Below are 16,751 nucleotides of genomic sequence, written 5' to 3'. Positions count from 1 at the left end.
ACAATCCCATGTACAATCACAACAAAAATAATAAAATATCTAGGAATAAATTTAACCAAGGAAGTGAAAGACCTATACAATGAAAACTACAAGACATTATTGAAAGAAATTGATGATGACATAAAGAAATGGAAAAATATTCCATGCACATGGATTGGATGAACAAATATAGTTATAATGTCCATACTCCCTAAAGCAAACTACAGATTCAATTCAATCCCAAATAAAATCCCAATGACATTCTTCACGGAAAAAGAACAAAGAATCCTAAAATTTACATGGGGCAACAAAAAGCCCCAAATAGCTAAAGCAATCCTGATAAAAAAGGACAAAGCTAGAGGCATCACAATCCCTGACTTCAAAATATGCTACAAAGCTATAGTAATCAAAACAGCATGGTACTAGTACAAAAACAGACACACAGATCAATGGAACAGTATTAAAAGCTCAGAAATAAAACCACTCATCTACGGATAGCTAATCTTCAACAAAGGAGCCAAGAACATACAATGGAGAAAGGAAAGTCTCTTCAATAAATGGTGCTGGGAAAACCGGACAGCCACATGCATAAGAATGAAAGTAGACCATTATCTTTTGCCATACACAAAAATTAACTCAAAATGGATCAAAGACTTGAAGATAAGACCTAAAACCATAAAATTCCCAGAAGAAAATATAGGCAGTACACTCTTTGACATCGGTCTTAGAAGGATCTTTTTGAATATCATGTCTACTTGGGCAAGGGAAACAAAAGAAAAAGTAAACAAGTGGGACTTCATCACACCAAAGAGCTTCTGGAAGGTAAAGAAAACCAGGAACAAAATGAAAAGACAACCCACCAACTGGGAGAAAATATTTGCAAATCACATATCCAATAAGGGGTTAATCTCCAAAATATTTAAAGAATGCATACAACTCAACGAGAAAAAAACAAACAATCTGATCAAAAAATGGGCAAAGGATGTGAACAGACATTTTTCCAAAGAAGATATACAGGTGGCCAATAGGCTCATGAAAAGATGTTCAACATCACTAATCATCAGGGAAATGCAAATCAAAACTATACTAAGATATCATGTTACACCTGTTAGAATGGCTATAATCACCAAGACAAAAAAGGATAAATGTTGGAGAGGGTGTGGTGAAAAGAGAACCCTCATCCACTGCTGGTAGGAATGTAAACTGGTGCAGCCACTGTGGAAAACAGTATGGAGATTTCTCAAAAAATTGAAAACAGAAATAGCATACGACCCAGCTATCCCACTACTGGATATTTATGCAAAGGACTTGAAATCAACAATTCAAAGAGACTTATGCACCCTTATGTTCATTGCAGCATTATTCATGATAGCCAAGAAGTGGAAGCAACTGAAGTGCCCATTGACTGATGAATGGATAAAGAATACTACTCAGCCATAAAAAAAGGCAAAATTGTCTCATTTGCAATGACGTGGATGGACCTGGATGGTATTATGTTAAGTAAAATAAGCCAGTCAGAGAAAGACAAACACCGTATGATTTCACTCATTTGTGGAAGATAAACTAACACATGCACAAAGAGAACCGATTAGTGGTTACCGGAGGGAAGGGGAATTGGGAGATGGGCATAAGGGATAAAGGGGCACATTTATATGGTGACTGACAAATAATAACATACAACTGAAATTTCACAATGTTATAAACTATTATGACCTCAATTAAATTTTTTTAAAACCCATCATTCTTAAGCAAATGCAAAAATTTAATGTAATATCAATTAGAATCCCAAAACTTGATTTTGTTTTTGTTTTTGGTAAGTAGAGGTTGGAACTAGATAAAATATTTCTCAAATTCACCAGGAAGAATAAATGTACAAAAATTTTCTCAGAAAATTTTGAAAAAGAATAGTGATGAAGGATTAACCTGCCAGATATTAAAGCTACCATAAGGCTTGTATAAACGTAATTATGGTACTGTAACAGCTCGGGAAAGTAGATCAGTGGAACAGACTACAGAACAAATTGAAGTACATTCAGAAATTTAACATTTAATAAAAACAGCACTTCAGTTCAGTGGGAAAAGATGTATTCTTTTTTTAAAAATTGGAGTTGGGACAAGGAGCTATCCACATAGAAGAAAATAGTGTTAAATCCTAAAATAAACTTCAGGCATAAGGAAGTACAGTCATGCACCACATAAGGACATTTCCATCAATGACAAACCATATATACTGTGGTGATCTGATAAGATTACCACCATACAGCCTAGATGTGTAGGATGCTATACCATCTAGGTTTGTGTAAGTACACTCTGATGTTCGCACAACAGCAAAATTACCTAACAATGCATTTCTCAGAACGTACCCCCATCGTTAAGCAATGCACAACTGTAAATGAGAAAAAAAAATGAAAAAATATATTTTAAATAGTAAAACATTTTCATAACCTTGAGATGTAGATCTTCCTAAACAAGATAAGAAACTCAGCAGCCATAAAGAAAAAAAACAAAGTACTGGCCACATAAAAATCAGAAGTTTCTCTAAAGAAAATGAGACCATAAACAATGTAAAAACAGAATAAAAGAGAGACAAAGTGTTAATATTTTTAATATAATCAATCCATTTCTGCAGTATTAGATGAACGGAGAGGGAAACAATCATTTCTTATTTTACGTTTTTTTAAGTGTTGAAATTATGGGTAACTTTTACTTTTTGAGGTTGTTCAGTAGTTTTCAAATAAAAATAAGAATAACTGCACTGGAGGCAGAAGCTAGATTATGGTAGATGAAGGAATCAAACGGAATTGAGGAAGTGGAAGAAAGCAGTGACAGGAAAGAATGAGAGAGTGAAAGTGAAGGCAGTTATTTCTTCTTAGGTTGTGGACATTTTTACATCAAGAGGAAAAGGAGTCAGTAGACAAGAGAAACAAAAGACACAAAAGAGGAAGGGAATGAGACGCAGGATAGAGGTGGAGGAACCATGCTAAGATAAGGACATACCTCTTCCTAAGAAATAAGACAGGATCTGCTGTGGGCAATTTTTAAGGGAGACAGGAATAGAACAGAGAGAATGCCTTTCTGATGATGGTCTCTATTTTCTTTTGAAGAAGGAAAGACTTTGAACACATTGCTGGCTGAGAATGAGAAGAATGAAAAGAGAGAGAATTCCTAAAGAAAGCAGTACATTTTAAAAATAGCTGCTGTGGGGAAAAAGACAACAAGCTGACCGAGAACAAGTAGGAAGGTTTCTGAGCTCTGTGGAAGGCCTGGCTGGAGTCTGTATTAACGCCAGTCCAATTGGTCATATAGTTTTCTCTAGCTGTGTTCCTAAAACAAAGAGCAGAGCACGACAGTGGAAGAAGGTTCACCTGGAGGGACAGATTGGTTGGGTAGATGGGAGGAATGTGCAAGAAGTGGAAGGGAGTGAGGATATCGCTATGATTATCAGTGAAATCCAGTGAAAGGAAGACAAGAGGACCCATAAACAAAGACAGTGGCTCCCGAACTTTATCTTTAACAAGGGTCGCCTTCAGATGAGTCCAAGGATAGAAGAAGGGACTTGAGGTTTCAAAAAGTCAAAAACATGGTAGAAGGAGTAAGAAAGTTCTGAAGGAAAACTGAGTGTGAGTGTGGCTTAGACGTCGGTGTATTTTCAGCAGAGGATGGGAGTTAGCAGTTTGACTTTTCTTTAAATGCAGCTAGCCATGCATTAGATAGCCTTCTTTGCCTCAGTTTCTCCACTAAAAAAAAAAGATTAACATGCTATTTTTCCTTCCTTGTATTTACTTACCTAAGAGTTCAGCGTCGTACTGAGAAGTTTGAGGTTTTTTTAAGATCATGAAAAAATTTTTAAGCCACGTAAGCCTGAGACTTGGTGCAATAATAGAGGCAGGAGGCTTCCTAAACTATTAGTTTTCATCATTAGGGAGCAAGTAGGATTTTGTTTGTTTGCTGTGGTTTTGCTTTTTTGAAATATGGTTAACTAATTGGAGCCTGTAATGGTTAATTTTCTGTGTCGCATTGACTGGGCTAAGGGATGCCCAGATAGATAGGTGGTAAAACACTGCTTCTGGTGTGTCTGACAGTGTTTCCAGAAGAGATTAGTACTTGAGTGGGTAGACTGAGTAAGGAAGAAGCCCTCACCAAAGCAGGCGGGCATCACCCTGTTCATCGAGGGCCTGAATAGAGCAAAAGGTGGAGGAAGAGCAAATTTCCTCCCTGCTTGAGCTGGGACATCCATCTTTTCCTGCCCTGGGACATTAGTGCTCCTGGTTCTCAGGTCTTCAGACTCAGGCTGAATTACTATACCACTAGCTTTCCTGGTTCTCCAGCTTGCAGATGGCAGATCATGGAACTTCTCAGCCTCCAGAATCATATGAGCCAATTCCTAGAATAAATCTCCTCTTAAATATACTACATCCTATTGGTTCTGTTTCCCTGGAGAACCCTGACTAATACATTAATAATAGCTTTAATACTAAACAAAGTGTGGTAAGGAATATAAAGAAATACACGTCATGATATATCCTCAAGGAACTTAGAGTCGAGTTGGTAGGGCTAAGGAAACAGGAAGTAATGATCAGCATGTCGTTAGAGGAGTCAGGGAGAGCTACCGAATGGCGACTGATGAATCCCATTCACTGATTCAGTTCAGTGATTGACTCACTGTAAAACACTTGCTGAATTCCAAATGGCAGCAGGTGAGTATGCTGGTGAGGTATGTCCATTCTTATCAGAACCTCACTAATTATGCAGGAGCCACTTAATCCACCATTTGCATGGCAGTTTTTATTTTTTTCTATTTTTTAAAGTTTCCATTTCACAGACTTAAAGGTAGTTGTGGAATGTGGCTTTCCTTTTCAGAAAATCCAGTGCCAGCATTGTTCTCTCAGGCCAGCAATTCCCAGGCTTTGATATTTTAGTTTAGTGCTGACTGTTATATTTGTTTTCATAGTGAGAAAATCTAAGTCATTTTGGGCACTGGTTCAAGGTTATATGATGAGGCCATGGACCCCATCCCTGAACTCACTAACAAACTTGAACCATAATTCATAAGCGGTGGTTGAGCCAGGAGACGAGATGCAGCCAAAGTCATGCCATTACTGTTCAGAGAACTTGCCAAACAGGCTTCAACCTTTTAACAATGACCCCATTTCCTCATTTCCCGACCTGGAATTATATGCAGCTTATTTTTCTTTTCTTGCTTAAAGTATTACTCTATGTGATCATGGGGACTGGAATTGTCAGGGTACCCGTATCCTCTGTGGCTAAATCCCCAGGTCTGTTCCCAGTCCTCATTTTACTGGAATTATCTGAACAGTTGACATAGTTGATCAACCCCTCCTCCTTAGAGCACTTTCTTTACTTGATCTCTGGAGCACCACATTGTCTCCGTTTTCCTCCTACCTCACTGGCTGTTCCTTTCCACTGTCCTTCGCTAGCTCTTCCTTATCTTTCCAACCTCCTAACCTTGGAGGCCAAACCAAGATCATGATAGTTCCTCCACACCTGCTGCGATCCAGTCTTTCCCACCTCAAGTAATGGCAACTCTTTCTTCCAGATGTTCAGACTAAAAACTTGACTCCTCTTTCCTCTCATACTCCACACCCTGTCTGTCAGGAAATCCTGTTGGCTCTTTGAAATGTATCCAGAATGTGACACCCTCTCCCACCTCCACTGCGTCCACCCTAGCCAAGCCACCATGATTCCTTCCTGGATGATAAGCCAGAGCTTTCTCCTTGGTACCCCTAAAGTCTACCCATAACACAGCAGTGAGCCTTTAAAACAATGTCATCTCTTGTCACCTCTGTGCTAAAACTCTCCAGTGGTCCCCCATCTCACTCACAGCAAAAGACAAAATCTTCACAATGACTTACGAAGCCTTCCATGACCTGTCCTCTACAACTTTTCTGATTTCGTCTCTTTCTACTCATCCCCTTCTAACACCTCTGCAGCCACACGCCTGCTTTCTGTTTCTCCGACATTCCAGAAATGCTCCTGACTTGGGGACTTTATACTAACTATTCCCTCTGCCTGCAACGCTCTCCCTCCGTGGAGCCCCATGGCTCACACCCACACCTCCTTCAGGTCTTTGCTCAAACATCCCTAATCAGAGAAGGCCTCCTCAACCAATTTAAAATTGAAAACGCACCCCCATCCCAGCACCCTCTTCCCCTCTCCTGTTTCATTTTTCCCATGACTCATGTCATCACTCGATGTCCTGTTTATTTTTTTATCAGTGTTCTCTCTCCCATCCACAAAATGTAGCCTCCATGTGGACAGGGAATTTTTCATCTATTTTCTTTATGGCTATATGTGTAGTGCCTAAAGCAATGTGTGGCACATAGTAGGCACTTCATAAATATTTTTGAATGAATGGTCACATCTTACCCTAAAGCTCTAAGATGAACCAAATCTCAAGTAAAGCTCAAACTCAAGGCTCTCAGGAAGTTGTCTCCAAGACCATGTATCTGCTTACACCGTCCTAAAAAGACAAGAAGCTGTGTTGTTTTGCTTTATTTTATTTTGACTCTCTTATGCGTCATCCCTATGTACAACGTATAATGTATATATCATGTCCTTGAATGATATACAATGTTACATCAAGCTCTTATACAATGTATAATGTATATATCATGTCCTTGTATGATATACAATGGTACATCATGCCCTTATACAATGTATAATGTACATATCATGTCCTTGTATGATATACAATCTATCCATTCCATCCTTGTATGATGAAACAGCTGTCCCCTCCCATTTACTTTGTTCTGTTCTCCCTTGGTCATGTGGTTTCTTCAGCATAGTGTAGTCAGTTCCTTTTTAAAAAACAAAACTACTTTATTAAAATGTGAAGAAATCTTAGAGTTGGCCTGTATATCAGAGATCACTATGAAGCAATGAGACTGAAGCAAAATTTTTTTAATTGTAAAAAATAAACAATCTGAAAAGTCATGGAGCCATGTTTTTGTTTTGTTTTTCTGCTCTTGACCTTGAGCAAACTGGGCTGGCAAGTAGTGAAATTATCACCAAATCTGAGTTAATCAGAAGGGAAGAATGAAGTGTACTGAGTTAGGGTAGGAATGGAATGGGGCTCACAGATGGACTGAAGGTGTCAATTGGGCATACTAGTTGTTAATTTAGGATCATGAAATGCTTCAAACAATATTTCAATACCTGGTATGTTCTGCTGTTGGGGAAAGTTCTCAGTTCTATCCTTCTCACTCTGCACGTCCAATGTCCAAGGTGGCAAAACAGCCAGGACGGATCTGTAATGTCTAAGCTTGATGCACTCTAATGGGCCAGTTTTTACGTGTTTACGCACACACGCCAGTTTCTGTTATGTTGATGTACTGGGTTACTCATAGTTCCTTGATGTAGCTTAGCTCACTGACCATGATTTTTGCTAGTTGTAGATTCTATCTGGTTTCCTCATTCACTCTATCCCACTCCTTGTATCATCCAAGCCTTCCTTACTAGTTTCACCTACATTTCATCTCCCAGTCCAAGACTTTCCTGTTCATTTCTTTAACCCACTGAGGAAACATGAGCCAGTTAACATCACCATGGGTCACCCCAGCTGCCATGCTCTTGCTGCAGAATTCTGTTTGAGGCAATACTAGCATCTTCAGCCTTTCATCAGAGTTAAGTCTCCTGAAAGCCTTGTCCTTCTCGCTCATTTCAACACGTGTGGGCCTATCACTGCTTATAGGAGCAGACAATATAAAATAAGGCCCAAACAGTTTCACTCTACACTTAATTTTCATAGACCTCCCCCAATAGCCTTCCTGTCTCATCTAAGAGGGAAGGGAGGATAGATTAGAAACACCTGTGAAGGTCACAGCCCGTGGACACAGCCCCACTAAAAGACTGAGGGTTAGTAATAAGATTATAGAATGCTTCCTTTCCTCCACATTTACACCACCACTGCCACCAACATGGCTTCAGTCTAACGACAGTGGCCTACAGCTGAGAGAGCTGCAAGACACAGACTTTCTCTAAGGAGGAGTACTTAGGGAAGCCCTAAAGTTAACAGGGGAGACAAAACAAGGATGAAAAAGGAATTTGAAGCCTCTGGCACCTACAGCTACAGCAAACATTAAATACAACCCCACTTACACCATTGGCTCCCCTGGTTCTCAGGCTTTTGGAGTCAGACTAGGATTACACCACCAGCTTCCTGGGCCTCCAGCCTGCACATGGCAGACAGTTAACCTCTCAGCTTCCACAATTGCACGAGCTAATCCCTCATAATAAATTGCTTTCTCTATATATAGATATATCCTATTGGTTCTGCTTCTCTGGAGAACCCTGACTAATAAGGAGTTTCTTATACCTTCAAGAGATAATCATACTAAGGAAAAAATCTATAGTGCAATATAGACCAGGACACGCCAGAGGCTCTCTAAATTAGTACATGGAGATTGAAGTGTATTCATAGTCTAAATGAATTGCGAGGACCCTTGAAAGGTCTTCTAGCCTACTTCTTGATTTCTCTACCTCTTGATGCATCTACATATGCATCACTGTTAAACAAAATGTGATTAAATATCAACTCCCCACTTGCTAAGCAGAAGTTGAAATTATACCATCCTAAGGCATTATAATTAGAGAAGTGACAGCCCAACTGCCCAAGATAATAGTGTTATACTTTTGGAAAGCTAAAGACAAATACATTCTCTCCTTTCTTGAGGTGTCTCCTCTCTCCACCCTGTTTGGAGGTGATGCCTCCAAAGGCTAAGGCTTAGGGAAGCAAAACAAAGAGGGTAATTAGTGCAAAGCCTTCTCCTCCTGAGGAGAGTTGACCTGAAACAATTCTTCTCTCCAATGCCCTGGGAATGAGAAAAGTGCTGACTTTTCTTAATGGATTCTCTCCTCCATGCTCAATTTATTCACAGAAAGAATTTTCCTTCTCATGCATTTAAACAATAATACATAGATATTCCAAAATTTTGTAGGAATATAAACAAATCTAAAGTAAAAGGAAATGCCGATGCATTTTCTTCTCAGTAAACATATATTGAGTACCTCCTCTGTGTCTGGCACTACAGAGAGATGAAAAAGGACATGAGGCATTGCCCTGAAAGGAGCATAGTCAAGGAGAGATGCAACATGTAATTATGTAGCATTTCACTCAGAGCCCAGTGAGGGAAACAGAAGCAACTCCAGGTATTTCAACTGAGAAAATTTAAGATAGGGAATTGCTTACACAGGTAGCAGAAGCAGTGATAAAACAAAGAGACATGGTGAAGCAACTCAGAGATTAACCAAATTAGAAAGCCACTAGAGGTAGGAGGGCAAAAGAGGAGGTGTTAACAGAACCCTTTAAAAGCCTCAGAAAAGATGCAGGCCCCACTGGAAACTGGAAAAACACTCTCAGAAGCAGAGAAAGAAAGGGAGAGAGAAGCATGCCCAGTTCTCCATTCTTCTCCCCTCCATTCTCCTTCCAGAGCCTCCCATAACACAAACTTAGTTGAAGTGGTTAGTAAGAGAGCCATAGAAATGGAGTTTGCAGAAGAAGGGTGAGGAATGGACCTGAGAACAGATAGGAAATGATTGCTATATGAAGCAATGGTCCTTGTGGGTGAGTCTAATCTGTATTCTCACTTTGGCCTTCCAAAGCAAGCTTCCAGGAGCCCTATATTTGCAAGAGAACTCCATAGTCACATGTACCTGCTGGAGATCAGATTGCCCCCGTTCAAATTTGATTATGCCTTTTCTACAGATTCCATAGGCTCTTATATATTCAACTTGCACAGTTGACAAACCTTGACACATGTTCATCATTGATTTTTAGGATATGAATGTTTTGTCTGTCATGTATATTATAAGCCTCTCACACCACACAGTATTTCCCTCTGAGACCTGCACCCATTCCCTACACCCCCACTCTGCCTCAGATTCCTGGGATGTCTATGTAGTGTAGACAACCCATGTATTTAGAAATAGTTTACTCATGCATTTCAAGAGACTAGCCTAAGGTAATGCTTCATGAAAAAAAATTTCTATGGCCAAAATAAGTTTTGGAAAACCATACATTGTTTTCCTCTTAGAAAGTTGCAAAGTAGACTGGTTAATTTAAAGACTCAGAGAAGTCCTCCAGGGTTTCCACAGTTAACTGAACACAGCACACTTTTGTTCTTATAATGCCTATTAATACCTCATGAATACACTTTGATAAACACTGATTTGCATCATGTCACCACAATGTCAGTCCCAGCATCAGTAGCACTTATTATTCAGAGCATTGTGTAAGAGATATTGGGCATGCTCCAGGGTGTGCAGGAGATATTGGATTGTAAGATACAATCTATTCCCACAGACCTTATAATAAAGTTGAGCCAGAACATATAAATAAAGGGATAAATAATAATTTAAGGCAGCATGGCATAAGTACCAAATGTGTGGTCCAAACAAACAGAGCAGCAAGGGTGTATAGGAGGCAGGAATGCTATAAGCTAAGTGGTTTGGGAAGGTTCTAGAAGAATATGAGACTTGAGTTAATCCCTGAGAGAAAACACATACAGGGAAAAATGTGATGGTATATTTGGGAAAAATAAGTGAGTTTGGAGTTACTCAAGTAGGTAGGGTCAGTAACATGCCTTGCTTCAATTTCTATAATAAAGATCTGGATCTTTATTATACAGGTCAAGAAAGCTATTGGAGGTCTCTGCGGGAAGAGGGAGCATCTCAGGGGTGTCTTTTATAAAAAGTTGTGCTGACCTCAGGAATCAGAACAAAAGAGTTCAAAAAAGGCTTTCTGCTTGACCTCTGTCTTAACCTATACTCTCCCCAGAAGCAGAGAATGTCTGGTATACAGGTACTTTATTTTGGGTTGTGATCCCAAGGAGCCAGAGGGAGAGACTGGGAAGAATACAAGAGGGAAGAAAGGAAGCCAATCAATCAAACTCCTCACCATCGCGGGCAACTGAGGTTTGATCCCCCTGAGACCCTCGAGGAGACCCACAAAGAATTCATCTCAGAATTGTTCACGCAAGAGATGAAAGACAGGAACATTTATCTGTCAATTCCCATCCCCCATTAATCGAGGGTTATCCTCACATCTGCAAGTTTGTATATGCTTCAGAATGCCCAGGTAGGTTTCTGCAGCACCCCAGGTAGCGTAGGCAAAGAAGCCCTGGGAGAGGGTAAAAACGACACAGTGAGGTTAAGGTACGGTGTTGTCAAGTTACACCTGCACGCAGCTGGAGACCTCAACAATGGCTGGAGTAAAAAGAGGGGTCCAAGAATGGGTCTACATAAGAGATGCCTGACATAACCTCCAAAAGAAGATCACTCCAGCCCAATACCACATTTCCAGGTTCCTACCGGACTCCTTTTTCTTCAGTCTTTTGCACTGAAGTGTTTGCACCCATGACCATCTCCAGCGTTTTCAGCATTGTTCTTTTTTTCTCATTCCATTTTCTCCTATCATCCAAAAATAAAAAAGAAAACAAAAATAGCCACATTATAAAGAATAATTTTGCTTCAACCTACTTCTATAAAAAATCAATTTTCAGATTTGTTTAATAAAGAACATTTGCTGGCAAAAAAAAAAAAAAAGCCTGCCAGAAGTTCCCAGACAAGACATGCATGTTCTGTAGGTAAAAACTAATTTCCATAAGAAAGTTTTCAATAAAATCCTACAATTCTGGGACAATTCTGCATCTCCAGTCATAACAAACTAAAATCACTGTCCTGCTCATCACTCTACACCAGGTCTGCTTTGGCAGAAGCCGCACTTGGAGATGTGGTTCTTCAGAACTGCCCCAAACCAGCAATATTCATCATCCATTCATTCAAGAAATATTTCTCACGGACCTACTATGATCCAAATACTGGGGTTAAAATTTTAACTAATAGACCAAGTCTGTGCCCCTGTGAAACTAAAAATCTAGTCACGGGGGAAATATACAGATAAATACGTAATATGTTGGATGGTGACAGAAGCATCGGAAAAAAACAAAACAATTTAAGAGAATAAAGGATTGCCCAATGAGGAGTGGAAGGATAAGTATGACTATTTTCTACAACATGGGTTATACGATGTGACATTCGCACAGAGTCATGAAGGAAATGAGGGAAAGAATCCTGTGGATACATAGGGAAGAAACATACCAGATGTGGGTAAAACAATTGCCGAGACCCTGAGGCAAAGTGTGCTTGGCCGTCCAGGGCAGAGTGCAGATGCCTGTGCAGCTAGAGCAGAGGGAGCAAGGCGGCGTGTGAAAGGAGAGGGGTCAGAGAGGTAGCCTTGTGGGGCACGAGCCAAGGGAGGGCCTTGGAGATCAATACAGAACTTCAGCTTTTACTCTGATTGAAACAGGAAGTCAGTGAAGGATTTTGGGCGGAGTCACATGATCTACTTTCTCGTTTTTAAGGGCTCATTCTGATTGCTGTGGGGAGTAATGTAGTGGTGCTGGGGTGAGTGAGGAGACCAGTGAGGAAGCTAGGCGAGAGAGAATGATGGTCCAGCTGAGGAGGATAGCAGTGGGGCTCCTGAGAAATGGTAGGATTTAATTATATTTTGAACATTGAGTCGACAAGATTAGCCGTTGACTCCAAAGTTTTTGACCCAAACAACTAGAGGAATAGAGTTGTCATTTAACAAAATAAGGAGGATTGCAGGCTTGGGGTTGGAGAAAATTAGAAGTTCAGTTTAGGGCATGTTAAGTATGAGATATTTATTAAACAAGTGGGGATGTCAATAGGCAGTTGAACACGGGCAGTCCTCTCCCTGTACGATTCTGAAATTATGCACAAATTTCAGTTACCACGGTTTCTTTAAATAACATGACTCCTCCAACAGTGTGGTTCAAATTCCAGTTACCACAGTATATGAACTGTGAGAAACTGCAGAAAGTACAGCTTGACTGCTTTCTCAGTGCACAGATCAACACGTATGTAACGGGTGCTTGTCATAATCAGTGACCAGTCACAACCCTTCTTTCAGAGTCAGCCTGTGATTGGTCACTGTGCATGCTTATTCAGTTCCCACACAGACAGCAAAGTGTGTTGTTGTGTTGCCTGCTCATCTCCCAGTGATAAACTCACATGACTTTCTACCAAAATGGATACTCAAAAGAGGAAATGGGCTGACAAAGCTGAAAGCATAGCAAAAGAAAAAGTGGTAAGGCTGGAGGTAAAATTTGAATCAAACACAAATGGAGCTATAGAAGGAATAGCTGACCTGGAAATGTTGACCCTAACCCTGTTCCAGACACTACACCTGTGGCCACAGGTGCCTAGTGAAGGCAAGCTGATTAGCACAAAGGAAAGAGAGGTTTTAATGAAAAGATGAAGATGTCCCAGGGGAAGTGATACGGGCAAAAAAACTTCACATTAGAGAAACTCTTGGAAATATTTCATAACATCAAAAGCACAAAGGCTAAAATGTTGGGAACTAAATCAAACTTAGAAAGGACTATGACAATCCGCCAAGGCATAGAAAAGATGCTCGCTCCATATCATGCTATACAACAAGGAGGAGGCAAGCACAGCTCACACACTCTTGATAAGTATTTTACAAAGAAATAAAACCCTAGTTCTCAATGTTTCTGTTTTAAATTAGTGTACTAAACTAAATATTAGTTTTTAAATATTAGGATTTTTCATCTCCCTATGCATTTATAACTGACAGTAAGAGTTTTTAATTTTTGACAAAATTTTAAAGGTGCCAAAACAATCATAATTTTTCCCACTGATTATTAAGAATACTTTGCACAGTTTTGGCTTGAATGGTCACTTTTACCGTATCACACTGTGTAAAGCAAGCACTGCCTGTATGTGAATTTGGAGTTTAGGAGAAGAAGTCCAGGCTGGAGACGTAAATCTGTGAATTATCACTGGATAGACAATATTCCAGGATGAGATCACCTCAGGAGTGAGTATAGATAAGGAAAAGGTCAGAGGCCCCAGCCCTGGGGAACTGCAACGATTAGAGTTAAGGGAAAGCAGAAAAAAGGCTGACAGGGAACGGCTAGTGAGCTAGAAGAACTCAGAGAAAGTGTCCCAAAGCTAACGAAGGGGTTTCAAGGAAAGAGTAATAAACTATGCTGCTGGCGAGACAAGCGAGACCAGACCTGGGAACCTACCATAGCATTTGGCAATATGACGGTCGCTGGTGCCTTGAGGAGCTGTTTCAATAGACTGATCTGATGAGAGCCTGGTTAGAGTGAGTTCAAGAGAGAATGGGAGGAGAGAAAATGGAGCAATGACTACAGAGCAGCTCTGAGGAGATTTTCTGTAGAGCGTAGCTGGAATAGGATGTGAGCCCAGGGAACTGGGTTTTCAAGTGGGCACCATCACAGAATGTTGGTGTGCTGACTAACATAATTAGCTAGACGGATAATGCAGAAGGGACAATTATTAAAACAATGTCCTTGAGAGAGGATCGTAGCTGGTACTCAAGTGGAGGGGTTGATCCTGGACGGGGCCAGGGGCCAACAAGAGGGTCGGACACTTGAATTCTTCAAGACTCAATTGCCTCAACTATAAAATGAGACTGGACTAGACCGGAGGTTACCAAAGTGATGGCCCAGAACAACAGCATCAGCGTCACCGGAGAATTTATTAAAAAGGCAAATTCTCAGGCCCCAACGAAGACCTACTGAATCAGAAACTCTGAAGGGACCCCACAATCTACTTGGACAAGTTCCCTTTAACTAGGGCATTCTGATGCACTCTCCAGTTTGGAACCACTGGGCTGGATGGTCTTTAAAGTATCTCCTGGCTCTAGGATCTGTGAATCTATGCTTCAATAATCTGTTCCTTCCTATATCTAGTCAATACATTTTCAAAATACTGAAGTACTATTTTTGAGTAAAAGTTCATGGAATCCAAGCTGTTTTCTAATTTTTGTTAGTCCCTAAAAGCCAAATGTCTGTGTTCAGCCTCCACAAACAATAATGACATTTATGCATCTTAGAATCATGTTCATGACCATTTCCAACACAACTTTTTCATGGGGAAGTATTCACTTAGCTTTGAGGGCATCAGTAAAGCTTGCACTTTTTACTGTCATTTTTTATAATATTTGTTTACTTTTTCATGAAAAATCTTTGGGAATTAAAAGCTTTCGCTCTCGAGTTATTTGGAATTCTTTTGTATTGCTTGAAGTGCTTTGTTCCCTAGGAGCAGAGCAGACAAGGAAAGACAGGTGACATTAATCCCGTCCCACACTGTTGTTTTTTGTGAACTTGGGTCTCTCCAGCCACACACACTTGGAGGAAATTCCATACAAACAGAGGAAGCCAGACTCTTTCTGGGAGAACTTAGCAGCTGACTTACTATGTTCGACATCGATGCCTGCTGAAGATAAAACCTGGGAAAAGACCTCAGGTCCTATTCTCCATTGTTGCTGCCTGGGCCCAGTGTGTACGTCTGCAGCACGCGGACATTTCCCCGGGTCCGGGGCGCCGGCAGCGTGCAGCTGCCTGTACAGGATTGCTGATGTTTACAGTAGCAAGTTAGCACTGCTTTATGCCAAGGCGTGTTGTTTCTTATTTTAAAGATGAGAACAATTCCTTCTCTTCCCCTCCTCCATTGTTATTTGGTTTACTAGACTTGCAGGAGAAGGAAGCAGTAAATTACTAAAGAAAAAAAGTGTAAGCCTCACTCGGGTGTGCTCCTTTGAATGTGGATGAAGTCCAGCATACCGATCAGACAGGAAGATATGAAAAACAGGTCCTCTCTGCTTTGTGGTGAGTTGGTCTGGGGAAGTGAAATGAAAAGTCATTAGACACTTTCCTGTGTCGGCATCCGCACCTTTCTAGAAGCTCCAAATCGAGCTAGCCATCTTAGTGCTTACTTTGATGGCTCCAGAAAGCCAGCTGGTTAGCGAGCAGAAAGGACGCTCTCCGGGCCAAGGAGAACACTCACTGCCAGCAAGCCCGCTCTCGATGTTTTCCCGAAGTCTTTCCTTATTTAATTCCACTAGTCAACATCACATTCTCTCACCAGTGTCTGTCAATAAGGACGTGTTGGGCAGGTGGGGGGGAGGAGAATAACTATTCCTCAATCACAAAAGCAAAAGAAAAGAAAGGAAGATTTACCTTAAAGTACAAATTATTTTCAAACCACATCTCTAGAAAGCCAGTACTAAAGAGAGGCCAGCAGATGCACGAGCAACCATAATCTAAATTAATGGTCTACTTCCTCCTTCTATTCAATAAACCTCTCCTGAACACTGTCAGCTTCTGCCTGGCTCAGCCACCTCCCTCTACCGCAGTGGTTCTCAATGCTGGCTGTACACTGGGGTCACCTAAAGAGCTTCAAAACTTACTGAGGCCTGGGTCCCTCCCCCAAGGATTCTGAGGACTTGCCAAAGCTGTCCTCAGGTGGGTCTAAAACGCAGTGGAAGGGGAGACTGCTCTGCTGCCCCCCTCCCTCTTACTCTCAGCTCCCCATCCGCCCTTCAAGACCAGCACCTCGGGGTGCGCCCTCCCCTGCAGAGGCTGGGATAGTAAAAGCAGACCTGGAATTTCTTAGGACACCGGTTCCCAAACTGCCTGATGTGACAACCACAATTATACACATTCCCAGGCCCCTTCCCTGCAGTCCTGGGACAAGGGCCTGGAATCTGCATTTGCCACCTGGGAGGTTCATACAAATAGCAAAGTTTAGGAAACACTATTTTAGGACTTTTCTACTCAAAGTGAGGTCTGTGGATTAGCAGCATTGGCATCACCTGGGAGAGTGTTAGAAATGCAGAATCTTAGGCCTCATCCCAGAGCCACTGAAACAGAACCTGCACTTTAACAAGATCGCAGGTG

General features: G+C 41.0%; 1 long non-coding RNA gene across 2 annotated transcripts in view; it reads right to left on the bottom strand.

Annotated features, from left to right (window-relative positions):
* The window catches only part of LOC139084813 (uncharacterized), a 77,931-nt gene that overhangs the window by 45,680 nt on the left and 15,500 nt on the right, over nt 1-16,751 (bottom strand). For both annotated transcript variants that reach the window (XR_011542591.1, XR_011542590.1), the window contains exon 2: nt 11,308-11,406. This is a non-coding gene — a long non-coding RNA (uncharacterized lncRNA). The remainder of the gene's footprint in view (nt 1-11,307; nt 11,407-16,751) is intronic.

This window comes from Equus przewalskii, chromosome 7, assembly GCF_037783145.1.
Source record: "Equus przewalskii isolate Varuska chromosome 7, EquPr2, whole genome shotgun sequence".
Classification (NCBI taxonomy): domain Eukaryota; kingdom Metazoa; phylum Chordata; class Mammalia; order Perissodactyla; family Equidae; genus Equus; species Equus przewalskii.
Note: the sequence above shows the minus strand (reverse complement) of the source record. Positions and strands in the feature narration are given on the sequence as shown.